Genomic DNA, 13912 nt, shown 5'->3' with positions numbered 1-13912 from the left:
TTTGACACAAAATTGTCAGTCTTGCCCTAATGCAAAACCAGGTGTCATACTTCAATTGCTGCTCCAGACTACTACCAGAAGCTGTATGCAATATGAATGCTAAGGAGGACCCACCTTGTTTTTACCTGAGAAAAAACAGAGAAAGGAATGAAAACGTAGAGGACAAAAATTCAGAGAAAAAAAGGGGAGAGTCTGGAACTAAATGATATAAAGAGAAGCCAGAGTAATTATCCATTCCAGCAATAATCAAACCAACAGTAGTCAAAGTACTTTAAATTCCCTGCTTGTATAAAAAGCAGAATCCATTGTCAAGGAGCAAGGCTAAGATGACAGAACAGACACCAAGAACACTAACTGGATATGGGGCTCAGGGCCAATATCAGCATTTCTCTATGCTGCTTGGGAAGCTGCCACTGTCTTACACAAAGTTTTTCAGATCAAAGAGGTCAGCCAAATGGTAACAGTAAAGAGTGAAAGTTATGGTCCACTGGAAGAGATAAACTGTGTTTTCTCTCTATGACAGAAGAGTAGATAGAAAGCAAGCATATTTTCTTTGATTCTGGTATAGGAAACGTGATGAAAAGTAAACTGAAAGGGTTATGTATGTAGAAATTGTAACCACCCAGTCTGGTGCATATATCTTGTGAGCAACAGGAAAAAGCAGAAAATTAGAAGACAGAACACCTAATATCACTGTGAAGCACCAGATCCATCACAGACCAATCTTAGGCCTTCACTGCAGTCATCCCAGAAGACAGGCAGGTTTATCCTGACCTAACCACGGCATCTGACAGGCTGCAAGCACTCCAGTCGCTACAGTTATGTACATTTGTCACTGTAAAGTTTGCAAATATTTGGTTCTTCTCTTTCCTAGCAATTTGAAGAGTTTTGACCGGCTAAAACAGAAGACTACAGTTTCCTAAACATACTTTTTTCAAGACTTCACAGCAGTAAATTCACTCAATGCGCTGGAGCAGCACAGCTGAAAAACTTCAAGGTGTAGCAATACACATCACCCATCCCTTATCAAGTATGTATATCCATGTTTCAGAGCAATCAAGTTACATCCTCTATTTCCTCCTACCAGTTTCCCCACTTGAACTTAAGATACGTTTCTGCAACATGGAGACATCCTCTACCTTATATCACAATGCACAAGAGCCAGCTTATCAGAATAAAGCGGCAGAAAACAAACCAAAGAGAGAGGTATCTACTATTCTCAGTAGCAAAAAGCTCTGAGATCATGAGATCATCTGCATATAAAATAGTGGTCTCTCTTCATCACCAAAATGACTGCAATATTTGATGAATTACAGATTTTTCAAAGTTAAATTGTAGAGTAAACCATACACCCAGAACAGGTTTTGCTCATCTTAAAAGAACCAGTAGTGTCTAAAGACCAGTAGTGCAAATTAGAGAGACACAACATGATTTACACATGAAACAAAAAAATACACAAAGAGATGTACAGATAAGGAACAGCCTACAGGAGTTAAATAATTAACTTTTAATTAAAGGGCTATTTGACAAAAGTTAAGACCAAAAAAGTGGCTTACAAAAGTAGCAAAGGGCAGTGCACAAAATGAACCAAATAGTTGCATGAACTGGAAAAGACATGCAAATACAAGAGCATGATTTTACTCAAGCTATCACACAGCTATAGCAGCTAAATAGCATTATGAGAACCATGTTGCTGGCTCCCTTCATCCCCCATGTCAAGGGGAGACATGTCAGGACCTCAGTGAATTTTTTTCACCACAGAGGCAAGAGTATGAGGAGGAATGCCATGACCACAAGTCAGTTAAAAACAGTCTTCTAGCAAATTTTCAAAAGGACCACTCAGTATAATGTCTGGAAAAAAAAATTGCAATATAGATATTTTATCAATACTGCCACTAAGCAGCAAGAGCCTGGGAAACTGCATAACAGCGAAGTCTGCAGATACAAGTTTAGAGGACTAAAATCAAATGACATGGTGAAGTTTGTGGGTCCAGCACAAACAAAAGTGGCCTAAAATTAATAAACCATGATAAATTTAATTTCTGTCCCTGCTGTTCTAATTAAGCACTCCAAGTTCTTGACAACTTATTATCTCAGGTACCTGCATTTTAATCACAAGTATAGAGAACGGGGCTCTCAGAAAACAGATATGCTCCCTCCCTGGCAGACAAGTGCATCCATCAGGCAGTATGGCTCTGCAGGGTCCTGGCCAGGTGACAGGTTTTGTCTGGGCACAAACCTTGAATTCCTTCTTTATTCACTAGAAGATGTGACTGTTGTTTTTAGAGACACCAAAGAGTCTAATTATGAAGCCAATGAATATGGTCTTTCAGGCAAAGTCTGGTAGACTGAAAATACTTCTAGCAAAGAATTTTAACTGAGATTTGGAATGCCATATACAAGGCAAGTAAAATCAGTTTGGGAAATAGTTTGTCATACTAAGAAAGTGCCAGAAGTAACGGTAGATACTCAGTTTTGTACTATTCTTCTGAAGGAACAAAAACAAATCTTTGTGGCTTAGAGCTCCTCGTGAGAGGTTAGCAGAAATGTGAAGCAGTATTAGTTGTCTGAAAAGTCCAGTAGGTTAGCCCAACCTCTAACCCAGCAGATACACTGTGAACAGCACCAGTCCCTCACCTGAAAGCAGCTCCTCTCATATTGTCTTAAAGCCTTACAGACAGAGGTTATTCACTAACAGCTCTGCACATCACTTTCTTTTTCAGCACCCCTTCGGAACACTTTGTTACATGCATGCTGTGTGATAACAGGAAAAAAAGGCAAGGTTGGAAGAATACCCTTTATAGTTTTGCACAGTGAGAACACAGGTTCTTAAATGCTTTAAGGAAGCATTTAATACTGAGAATTTTTCAGAGGTGGGAGAATTGAACAGACCAAGAACACCCAGATATTTTTCCAAACAAGGCAGGAACACTATGGTGACTTCACCAACCTGTCTGGAACCAGAGCATAGGGAGCAATAGCCACTTTTTCAAACAACATGGGAAAAACACTGAAGATCTGAATAAGAGCTGCAGCACTGTTCACACAGAAGGGCAGGTACTGATCTCTTCTCCGGTGACCAATGAAAAACCCAAGGAAATGGCATGAAGCTGCATCAGGGGAGGTTTAGGTTGAATTTTAGGAAAAGGTTCTTCGCCTAAAGGTGGCTGGGCACTGAAACAGGCTCCCTAGGGAAGTGGTCACAGCACCAGCCTGACAGAGTTCAAGCAGCATTTGGACAATGCTCTTGATACAGGGTGAGACTCTTGGGGTGTCAGGGCCAGGAGCTGATTGATGATCCCTGGATCCCATCCAAATCAGCACGTTCTGTGATTCTACACGTGGAATAACCAACTATCAATTCTGGTCACTGGGTTTAATCCTTAGTGCTGAATCAACCAACAGTATAAGTGAGGCAAATCAGAGCAGATGTGATTTTCACAGAGTCTTGATGAAATTTCTACACTTTATTGTTACTTTTCACCTTTGGCTACTACGGAAACAAACTAATTTTGGGATGTACATAACCATTATTTATCCATTATTTCTGTTTTGTCACTTCAAACTGTCACTTTCACACTTACTACAATGCAGTTTAGGATGGGCTATAAGTCCATTTGAAAATTTCAAAACAATCAATGCAGCAGTCATTGATAATTATCAATGGAAACAGACTAATTCAACAGGACACTCAATATTTACAACAATGAATTCAATTTTTTTCAAGTCTGTGATTTTTGCTTCAAAGCTGCAGAAACTGACAACTTTTTAAACCAAATCAACTATTATATTCTTAAGAACATATCTGTTTAGCAGACATTCTGTTAATAATATCTCACTTAAAGTATAGGAGTGTAGTTGTAGTTCTTTGGTCCCCAGAGACTGCAAATCATCTCAGCAATGCAGGCAGAGAATTTTGGTCCACCACTACCAAGGCTACAATGCTTGACATAGCAAAATTTATTTTTGCAAAGCAGAACCAATAAAGCAAAATTAGAAAGGTTTGGGTATCCCATGGTTGGGTAAGTTTTATGTATCCCACAGGTGGTCCGTCACTTCCAGGTGTTTTGAAACTTGAACCAAAAGCTTCACATGCCTTTTTCCAATGGACCAATTCATTGGAAGATACTTGTCTAAGACATATTTTCTACCTGAAGCCAGCTCACATTTTGTATTAAAAAACTCTTTAGTCAGATTTATCTAGAGAACTTCCAAGAGAATTGGCATTCATAACCTTTTTGCTCTTGATGAATTCTGAATTCATGGAAAGAAACAGTATTATTTCCATGTATTTATTTATCGTTCACAGATGAAAAATATGCTGAGTTAGAGAAAAAAATAATGTTACAAATTAGGTACTGAAATCAGAATCTATTATTTGAGGTCAGTGAGATTTATGAATACCTTCATGCTCCACTAACTCAAATCATTCTAAGTATGCACCTATGCTCTTTCAAGTCCAAGTTCTGGAATTCTGAACACAAACAAGAGCTATTTATTAGAGAACTTTAAGTTTTAGCAAGCTAAACCCATAAACATACTTTTAACACTTTCTTATTCCTCTAAACTTTAGAGCACCCATTCACACAGCTTCCATGCACAACATTTCAGTGTTAAAGTAACAGGTCTTACACTTTTTACTGGTGCCATTATCTGCCTTTCAGTTCTGTATACCCTGTGGTTCTGTACATTAAACTGATGCAGTGCATTTCTGCATGGTTTACCTGCTAAAAAAAAAGTTCAGAAATATACCTGCATGAATATACTAAAACAACAACATATGAATCCACAATACCTGAAACAGTGTAATGGTCAGCAATAATATGCTACTTATGGATTTCTCAAAGTAGAAGTCACAAGTTTAACATGGAATTTGTTGCGAAGAGACCATAAAATAAGGTCAATTATTATTTCTCCTTGTGGTTTTTTTTCCAAATAAAGAAAAAAATAAGACTTAATATGAGGCTGAACTAAAAGAACAACAAGCTTAAATTAAAGATGCTGATAGACAAGCTCTAGCAAATCTTGTTGTAGTAGATTAAGTTACTATCCTCAGCTGTAGGCTGCTGCCATCAGAAGTCACTGATCCCAAAAGTAGAACTGGCAGGGGGGAAACATGTGCTGCCACCTCAGTCACTTCATTGCTAAGACTGGCATGGCAGTTTGCTTCAGATATCACACCATGAACCATAATGACTGAGTAAAAGCACTTGTTAATTCTGCAAATGAACTACAGCAGAGGACTTGAGCAGGAAAAGGTCAAAAACTGACATCACAAAATCTAGGATTCCCCAGAGCTGTAGCTGCGATCTAAATTTCTTCTAAAGTAGAAGGAATCAGCTGGGCCAATCCTCACAAATATATCCAAGAATAAAAAACACAATCTCACCAGAAAGTACCAGAAGCACAATGTGAACTGTCGAACAATTTGTAAATTAGTTGAACAGGCAATGATTCATCATGTTAAGTACTTTAAAGGCTGAATGTTCAATTTCAAATTAGCTTTAAGAAATCAAGAACTAAAGATTTGTATGGAATTTTAATTATCAAAGTAAGTCCCAACTACGTAAGTTTTAGGGAGCACAAACACACATAGTATCAAATGAACAGCATTACATATCTAAGACTTGACAAGAGTATGCACTTAAGAGGGAACACAAACCAGTCTACATTTACTACCCAACCACTCAGGTATGCAGCTGCATTCATTAAATATTTGTATAGAAAAGGCTTCAAAAATATTGACATAAGGAGAAACTGTATGAAGTTTTCACCAACAGAGGTCAAAAACTGGCTTAGGGGATAAAGTATATATAAATTCAAGTGTGCAACTCAAGTTGTTAAATTTTAAAGAACATATATGCAAATATTTAATACTTCCCTACTACAGAAGGCTTCAAAAAGATGTTGGTACATCATAAACAGGTCTAACTTAATTTCTGCAGATCATCCCATCTCAACTTTAACTGAGGTATTTAAATTCTAAGGCTGCTTTCTCAAACCAGTACATCATGCTGATTCCAAGTTCAGCATCATACAGATGAATTTATAACAGAGGGCCCTACTGCTGATCAAAGCTAAGCCATCAACGGACTCAATGACATTTCAGCAGAAAGGAGTCCACAGTTTTGACATTATTATGCTGCAGTATTGTTTTGTTAATATTGTTCAGTTATTCCAGTTCTTCAGTCCCCCCTTTTTGAAACCAAACCAAGCTGTTTACAATCTTGTAGCCCAGTGCAGCACAGCATCTAGCTGAGATAACCTACCACATTTTTACAGGACAAATTTCATTAAGTGCTTCCCAAGGAAATGTAGGAATTGACAAAGTAAACATAACTTGTCCTTCTTCCCAAAAGAAAGAGAAGTAGTGTGATCCAACACAGAACCTTTGCCTCCCTCCCAGTTTTGCTCATCTTCCCTAAGCAGAGAGAACAGACAGACTCATGTTTGAAGGTCTGCAGAAGGAAAGAGTCAAGAAGACAAACAAGGGGCTAAAAAAGCATGGTCAGAAATATAAGTCCACATTATATCAGGAAAGATCTATGGAAAAACAGTATATCATGACTCTACAAAAGTGATCCTAAGACTAATCCCTTATAGCAGTAAGTGTACTAGTCTCAATAAATAGACACAAAACATTAGCATTTAACCTAAAAATTACTTCATAAGCTTTAAGCCAAAACCAACTCTTCACTGCTGCCTCAATATATATTATTAGGTGCTGGGTTCTCTTGTTTCAGTCAAGAAAAAATAGCTTTCCATTGCGTATCATTTTGACTTCTCCATACTTCAAAATTAACAAAAGCCTAAAGAAATAAATGACCCACAAAATACAGAACAATAACCAGACTTTACCTGAAGAGCTTTTCACCTGTTATCTTAAAATCATCCTCAGTATTTATCTTTTGGGAGGAAGTACAAGTGACATTTACTTTTTCAGTTCTTAGCTTTTCTTGGGATACACTTTCAGTCTTTACTATTTACATCTTGCTTGATGAGCTAATGAAGAAAGAAGAAATCTAAGGAGGCTGAAAAGCAGAAAAGACTCTTCCTGACTGCAGAATCCTCAAACTGCTGCTCTCTTTCCATTGAAGTCAAGCAACTTGCCTCTTCAGACTTCTAGCTGGCCTTCATTATATCAGCTTGAAGGAACACACCTCACCAGAAGTGTTGATGACAATGGTTAAAATCTTGAGAGAAGATCACAACACACACTAAGTTAATATTCTCTGAACAGGAAAGAATTAAATTGATAATTCCATTGAAAGAGTCTACAAATCTAACAAGAACTTAGGCTTAAATGGATTTTTAGTGTTATTTATACTCTTAAAAACATAAATATGAAACAGACTATTCCACTTGTCAAAAACAAAACCAATACCGTGAGGCTAGCAAGTAATTTTAGTCAGTCAGCCCAAGAGGACAATGTTGAGCTGATCAGCTTTTACCTCACTTTACACTAAGACACTGTGCTAATTCCTGCCTGTAAGTAATTAGGTTACTAATTTAGAACTTATCTTGATTACTGAAACAAAATTAAATGGTAAGAGTTTGTTTTATGTTGGTTTTAACCCTTGTACAACAATCACCATCCTTAAATACATGTACCCAGTTTCATTTTAAACCAATTTCTTTCTCTCTTGCATTTGAGGACTTTTAATATCACTCAAACAAAATGTAAATGTCATTGCATAGTGGCACTAAGCAATTCCATCACCACTTGATCCCACAGGAACTAATTCTGTGAAAGCACGTGATGTCCACTAATGCTACACTGTCCCAGTAAGAGAGGACCAGAGTTTCTCTCCTGACATCACACAGCTTTTCAGACACTGGGAAGAAGAGATTAGTTCTCTGAAAACAATTATATACATTTGTAAGAAGTACAATCAATATCATACAAACCCATGCAATACAAACCCTCACCCATTTCAAATCTCGATGTTTAACCCAAAGGCTTGAGCTTTGCTTTCAGAGATGAGAGAACATTCAGAAAACAAGACATACCAGAGGAATTAGCAACGTGCTCTCTTAGCCAATACGAGACTTGCCATTTTCTACAATGCACAACGCAGTTATCTATAACACAGTTTCTCTATTAAAGCAACTTTAATTATCTTAGCCAAGGTACACTGAATTAACCTATAATTCATCTCTCTTAAGTTTAATTAACAGTAGCTGACAAGTAAATGGCAATTTGATAAAACAAGACAAACAAGGGCAATCACAAGCTCTCAACCACAACATTGCAGGAACACTGCATGATCTGATATTAAGGTGAGGCCTTAGCTTTATACACAAAGGCATCACATTCAAAAGAAAAAGTTGCCATGGTATCTGTGACTGTAAAGAATTTAACTCAGTACCACAAACATCATGCAGACAAACTTGCTTCCCTCCCTAGTTTTCTCCTCTGCCACACTAAAAACCAGTGATTTCTAAATAAGTGACTAACAGCCAATGCATTACCAAAACATCCCACCTCCACTGACCTTAATTGTAAAGATCACCACAGTTAAGAAAACACTTGGGTTTACACTTGAATATTCAGGTTTGAGATCCAAGAAAACATTTAGGTTTTTACCTGAATATTCAGAGAGCTGACCCTGCTGATTTCTCTGCCGCCCAAATCAAGATCAAAATTTGGCTCCAGAAAACCTCAAAAGCTAAGTAATTTCTCTCAGTAGTGTTTTTACTATGCCATCACGTCAGTTATATTTTATCTACCTTCAGATAAGCTCTTTAAAGTTTCATTCCTCTTTAATATACACAAATCACTCTCATGATATGACACAGCTCACATACTCTTCACAATATACTATTAAAATGAGAATTGACTCCTTTGGGTACCAGCATACATCGTCCTCCCTTGAGCTCACACATTTTACTCTGAACTCCACTCAAAACTACTGGTACCTAAATGAACACTCTTCCAGCCTCTCCTTCCTGACTTTAAAAACATACGGTTATCCTTGGAAACAGACTGGGAATGCATACCAGCCACCTCCCAGCACCATCACCAGGTCAAAGACCAGATGCTGAGGTTGCACTGGCACTTCCCAGTTATCAAAGGTTTATGGTTTTACTGAATTCAGCTTTCTAGAGAGCTTGAAAGCTGATTCACACTACCCAATTCACACTCACTATTCAGTTGATGCATGTACCCAGGCTGATTTAGATACTAACATACTGACTATTACCACACTCCAGTGCTCCTAATACCTTTTGTACAGGACCTCTTAACTGTCCTATCACTTCTAATATATCCTTGCCAGAAATCATTCCTGGTTTTAAACTGCTTTTCCCCAGAAAAACTCCCACATTTGAGAGTCTTCTGAACTATCTGTTACAGCCAAATAACCACACATAACCTAAAATAGCTTCCCCAGAAGATGCATCCTGGTACAAGAATGAAAATTGTGGTTTGGTTTTTATCTTCTATTTCTTAAATAAAGCTATATTTTCCCAGATTTTCTGTTTAACATCTATTCTTTTGTTAGACCTCTGCAGGACATGAGGAGTTTACTGTCTATGCTGATAAATTACAGCAAATTCAGACTCTAAAGACCATGAGCTGTATTGTCACATGTATCAACAGTCAAGCCTTTTTTCCAACCACAGAATTGAAATTTTAACAATAGAACACTAGAGGCAAAATCAAGTATTAAAAATGTTCAAACAAAACCTATTAGCTATTTCTTATTCATTATTTTTTTTTGTTAAGAAAACAATTATTGCCAGAACTAGAATAGATACATGATGCAACAGGCAAATAATTTAAGGAAACACAAGTCACTGACCAGCCCTATTATAGCAGATAATAATCACAGGTATGTTGAAACAATTACATTTCTAGATCTAATTATTTGGCGTCTTAGAACAAAGCAGAACTAGATCCACAAGGGAACATAAATGCCATGCCACCTACTAGACTCCACAATCCACAAATAAACAACCAAGACCTGCTCTAAAATGAAGTGTTACAGGTACTGTTCAGATATTTAATATTCAACTTGAGTAGGAACCGGCCGAATCAGATAAGAATAAACATAAAGATCAGAGATTTAATTCTTCAAAATTTCACATCATGCTAGGGAAAATAAACCACCCCCAAGAAAAATCCCTTTCCTTTACTCTTTCAACACTTTGTCTGTAAGAAGGAAAGAAGACCTGAATCCATATCATTATTTTGTATTTGATCAAGCAAGTCCCTGGGCTACATATTCACTTCCTTCCTAAGTGACTACTACTCCTCAAGAATCAAACCAAACACTCACTGGTCTGGCAGTTAAGATATTCCTTTTGGGAACTGGCAGCTCCCCTAAAGAGTAGAATGATTTGAATCCAAATCTCAATATGCTGGGTAGGTACTCAAAATAATTTCCACCTCTTTAAGGAAATGCAACATTTTCTGCCAAAAGAGAAGTGTGCAAGATTAGGTCTTCACAGAAGTGGGGCATTCCTTTTAGAAGTGTGCATTACTGATGGTATCTGTGTTTGCTTTCTAATTTAACTGCTGCAACCTTTGAGAGTTACAGCATTTTTTTCTTCCCACACAGCTATGTGTTAGTGTGCAATTAGACAGCATTATAAAACAAGTCTTTACCAACAGACATATAGAGCTGATCACCTCCCGTTAAAAAAAAAACAAACAAAAGCTTACTTTAAAATAGTCTCAGATATAAATTTAATTAGTTACAATTTCCTCTTTCTTCTGCTTCATACTTTAGTTTGAACTATTTTGTCTAGCTTGTCTAGCTGTATTGGGAGTGAAGGAAAGAGGATGTGTACATAAAGTGCCCCTGTTGTCAGAACCACCCTATTGAAAAAAGCTCCAAGGTAGGCAACCGCACCAGAAAAGCAACTCTGCCAGCAGACCTGATTTTAAACCACCACCTAAATTGTTTCTACCGAGTTTTCCACCACGGACATACTGCTAACGTTTTCAAATACACAAATGCCTCTCTTTGCCCATTAATAAAATGAAAACAATAGAGCAGTATTTAATTAAAATTTACAAAAAGTCTTGTGGTTTTCAAATGCATGTTCAAGGCAGTAATTAGTCTTCCAAATACCGTAATGTCGAGTATTTCTGCAACAGTGACTGAAAAAGTACTTTAAAAATGTCAGTTGTTAAACATTTAAAAATTTTAAACACGGCACACGAATACAAACACAAATCCTGCTTTCTAGGAAGTAGCACACTGTTTGAAATTTTAGCCTTCAGCATTCTAAAAGCCTAACACTGTAAAAGGACTGCACTTCAAAGTACAAACTGAGAAAAAAAACCAGTAGCTGAAACAGTTAAAACAGTTAACTTCTGATGTTAAGATCCAATCTTTGAAGAGACATAACAGAATTTGCATCTAAAAATGCTGTAAGTTTTTTAAAAGCCTGCAACTTTTAAGTATAGCAGGAGATGCTAATTAAAGCAGCAAATGAAGTATTAGGAAAATTTAATCTTTCTATTACAATAAATGTAATTATGAACAAGGATCAATATATGGATGCACATAAACTTCAGACTACATTAAGTTTTCAGTATCCATAACTCTTGGTATGAACCCCAACCTCTGCATTGCATTTTCCATAGTTCTTTATCACGTACTGTTGAGGTACTGAGAGATGCTTGTCACCTCTCAAAGGTCATAAGTAACTCCTGCAAATTCCTAAGCCAGATATATCAGTCTACTGATATTTTGATGCACACTTCTAAGTCCAGAACTTTTAAGAAGAAATTCCATAAAAACTAAGTAAAATTATAGTCTTTAACAACAGCTAACTCTATACAGAAAAACATCATCATCCACTGTTATTCCACACATTGCAAAGTAATATGACACACATTAGAAGAATGTAAACTCTGAAAAACTACTTTAAAAAGAGTTCTGTGACCATGGACTAACATTTAAACCTCTATTACTTTATTAACAATAATGATAATTAAATGTAACATCCTACAACACTGCTTTAAAACGCTATTTTTGATGCCTTCTTAAAAGTGTCTACAATGCTAACCATTACTTAAGCTTTTAATGTGTAAAATACTGGATTTTTTTTTTAAGCACAGCATGTTGGAAAAGAGTTGACATGTGTATCATCCAGCCCGACTCTAAATCGTTTGGCATTCAGATGTGTAGTAACAGCTCTAATATGATCATAAGAAAAAATGTACTGTGAAAATTTGGACAACATGTCCAATCCAAAAGCTTGCAGACTCACATGTGTAAAGACAATATAAAGATACCTTACTTTTTTACAAATTCATAAAAAACACCTCAATCCTCAAAAAGGACGGAGAGATCCGTTTAAGGCATAGGCAAAAGAAGCAGCAGACACATAGAAGATCACTATCAGTCACTTGTTAGAAGCCTGACTGCAGTCAGCTATATATCATCATGTATCTAGAATGAAAGTATTTTGCTCTATTCAGTGAGCTATGGACATAGTGTATGCCTAAATAATTCCAATAGAGACTTCATTTTTAAAAGAAAATACCGTCATATCACTTATTTACCCCTTTTAATATCCCTCATGAAGTTATTTTCGTGGATCTGTCCCATGTGAGACATCTAACAATATTATTATTTTAGGCAGCCTTTGTTTGTATATAAATATCCCTCAGTAAGGTCAAATACAAGTTAATTTCATTTTCTCACGCGGTCTGTCTTTGTTGCCTGGCTGTAGTGCGTCTCCCTCCCACCACACAGGCTCGATGCCTCCGCTAGGAAAGCGGCAGCACCGCAAGAGCATTTCCACTACAGCTCTGGGCACACGGAGCCGCTCAAAGCGGGATGTGCGCTACAGACTGTAAAACGCACTGCAAGTCGCTCACGTTCAACCTGCTTTAACTTAGCTTCGCAAAGCTTCATAAACCAATACGAAGCACAAACTTCACTGGAATAATTTCCAAACACAGAGCTGCCACAGCATCAGAAGTGCACGGGAGGGGGGCCTAAAGTTCCTCCCTCCCCCTTGCTTAAACACGTACACAACCCGCTACAAGTCCGCAGAGAGAGCACGCAGCCAAGTGCGGGAGGTTTTCTTACAACTCCGGGGCCTAAGCTCCCGGGAGGCACCCCGACAAAGGGCGGCAGGGAAGCCGCAGGAGCCGCTCTCGGGAGGCCCCCGCGCTCCCGGCAGCGCCGCCCGCACCTGCAGCCGCCGCGGCCGGGGCCGCCTCGCCCAGGACCCGCGGCCGCGGTACAGCCCGGGCCACGGCCAGCGGGGCGCGGGGCCCGGGGCCGAGCCCCGAGAGCCGCCGAACCCGGCTATGCCCCGCCGTCCCGCCCGGACTCGGCCCGGCCGGACCCCGGGGCCTGCGCGGGCGCCGTGGCCGCGGGGGAGGCGCCGTGGCCGCGGGGGAGGCTCCGGCCAGCCGAGACTCGCGGCTCCGCGGCGGGACCTGTTGCTCGCACGCCGGGCACGGGCGCTCCGCTCACCGTCTGTCTCTCTCCGCCGCTGACACGCTCCGCTCCGGCCGGGCCCGGCCGCCGGCTGGAACTCAGAGTCTCCGGCGTCCCGCGGCGTCCCCGCGCCCAGTCCCCGGAGCCGCCCGGCCACAGCCCCCGCAGCGCTGCGCAGCCGCCGCCCAGCCCGGCCCGGCCCGGCCCCGCGCCCGCCCCAGCGCCACCGCCCCGCCCCGCCGCGCAGGCGCGGGGCCGCCCCACGGCCGCCTCGGCCAGGCGGGTAGCGCGGCGCTGCCCCGGAGGGCGTAGGGGTGGTCGGGGCTGCCGGGTTGGGGCTGCCCTCAGGTGGAGGGGACACGTGATAAGTGCACTGCTTCTGTGTGTCCTTCCTCGCAGAATCACTGAATCGAGTAGGTTGGAAAAGACCTCTGAGATCGTCGAGTCCGACCTATGACCGAGCACCACCTGGCTGGACCCTGGCACTGAGTGCCGCGGCCAGT

At 39.8% G+C, this 13912-nt stretch overlaps 1 protein-coding gene across 1 annotated transcript in view; it reads right to left on the bottom strand.

Moving 5' to 3' along the window:
- PALS1 (protein associated with LIN7 1, MAGUK p55 family member) overlaps window positions 1–13628 on the bottom strand; it is a 56713-nt gene extending 43085 nt beyond the window's left edge. The window contains exon 1 of the mRNA XM_074542837.1: window positions 13446–13628. The gene's annotated coding sequence lies outside the window, so the exon portion shown is untranslated. The remainder of the gene's footprint in view (window positions 1–13445) is intronic.
- Window positions 13629–13912: the final 284 nt, after the last annotated feature.

The sequence above is a fragment of the Zonotrichia albicollis genome, chromosome 6, assembly GCF_047830755.1.
Source record: "Zonotrichia albicollis isolate bZonAlb1 chromosome 6, bZonAlb1.hap1, whole genome shotgun sequence".
Classification (NCBI taxonomy): Eukaryota; Metazoa; Chordata; class Aves; order Passeriformes; family Passerellidae; genus Zonotrichia; species Zonotrichia albicollis.
Note: the sequence above shows the minus strand (reverse complement) of the source record. Positions and strands in the feature narration are given on the sequence as shown.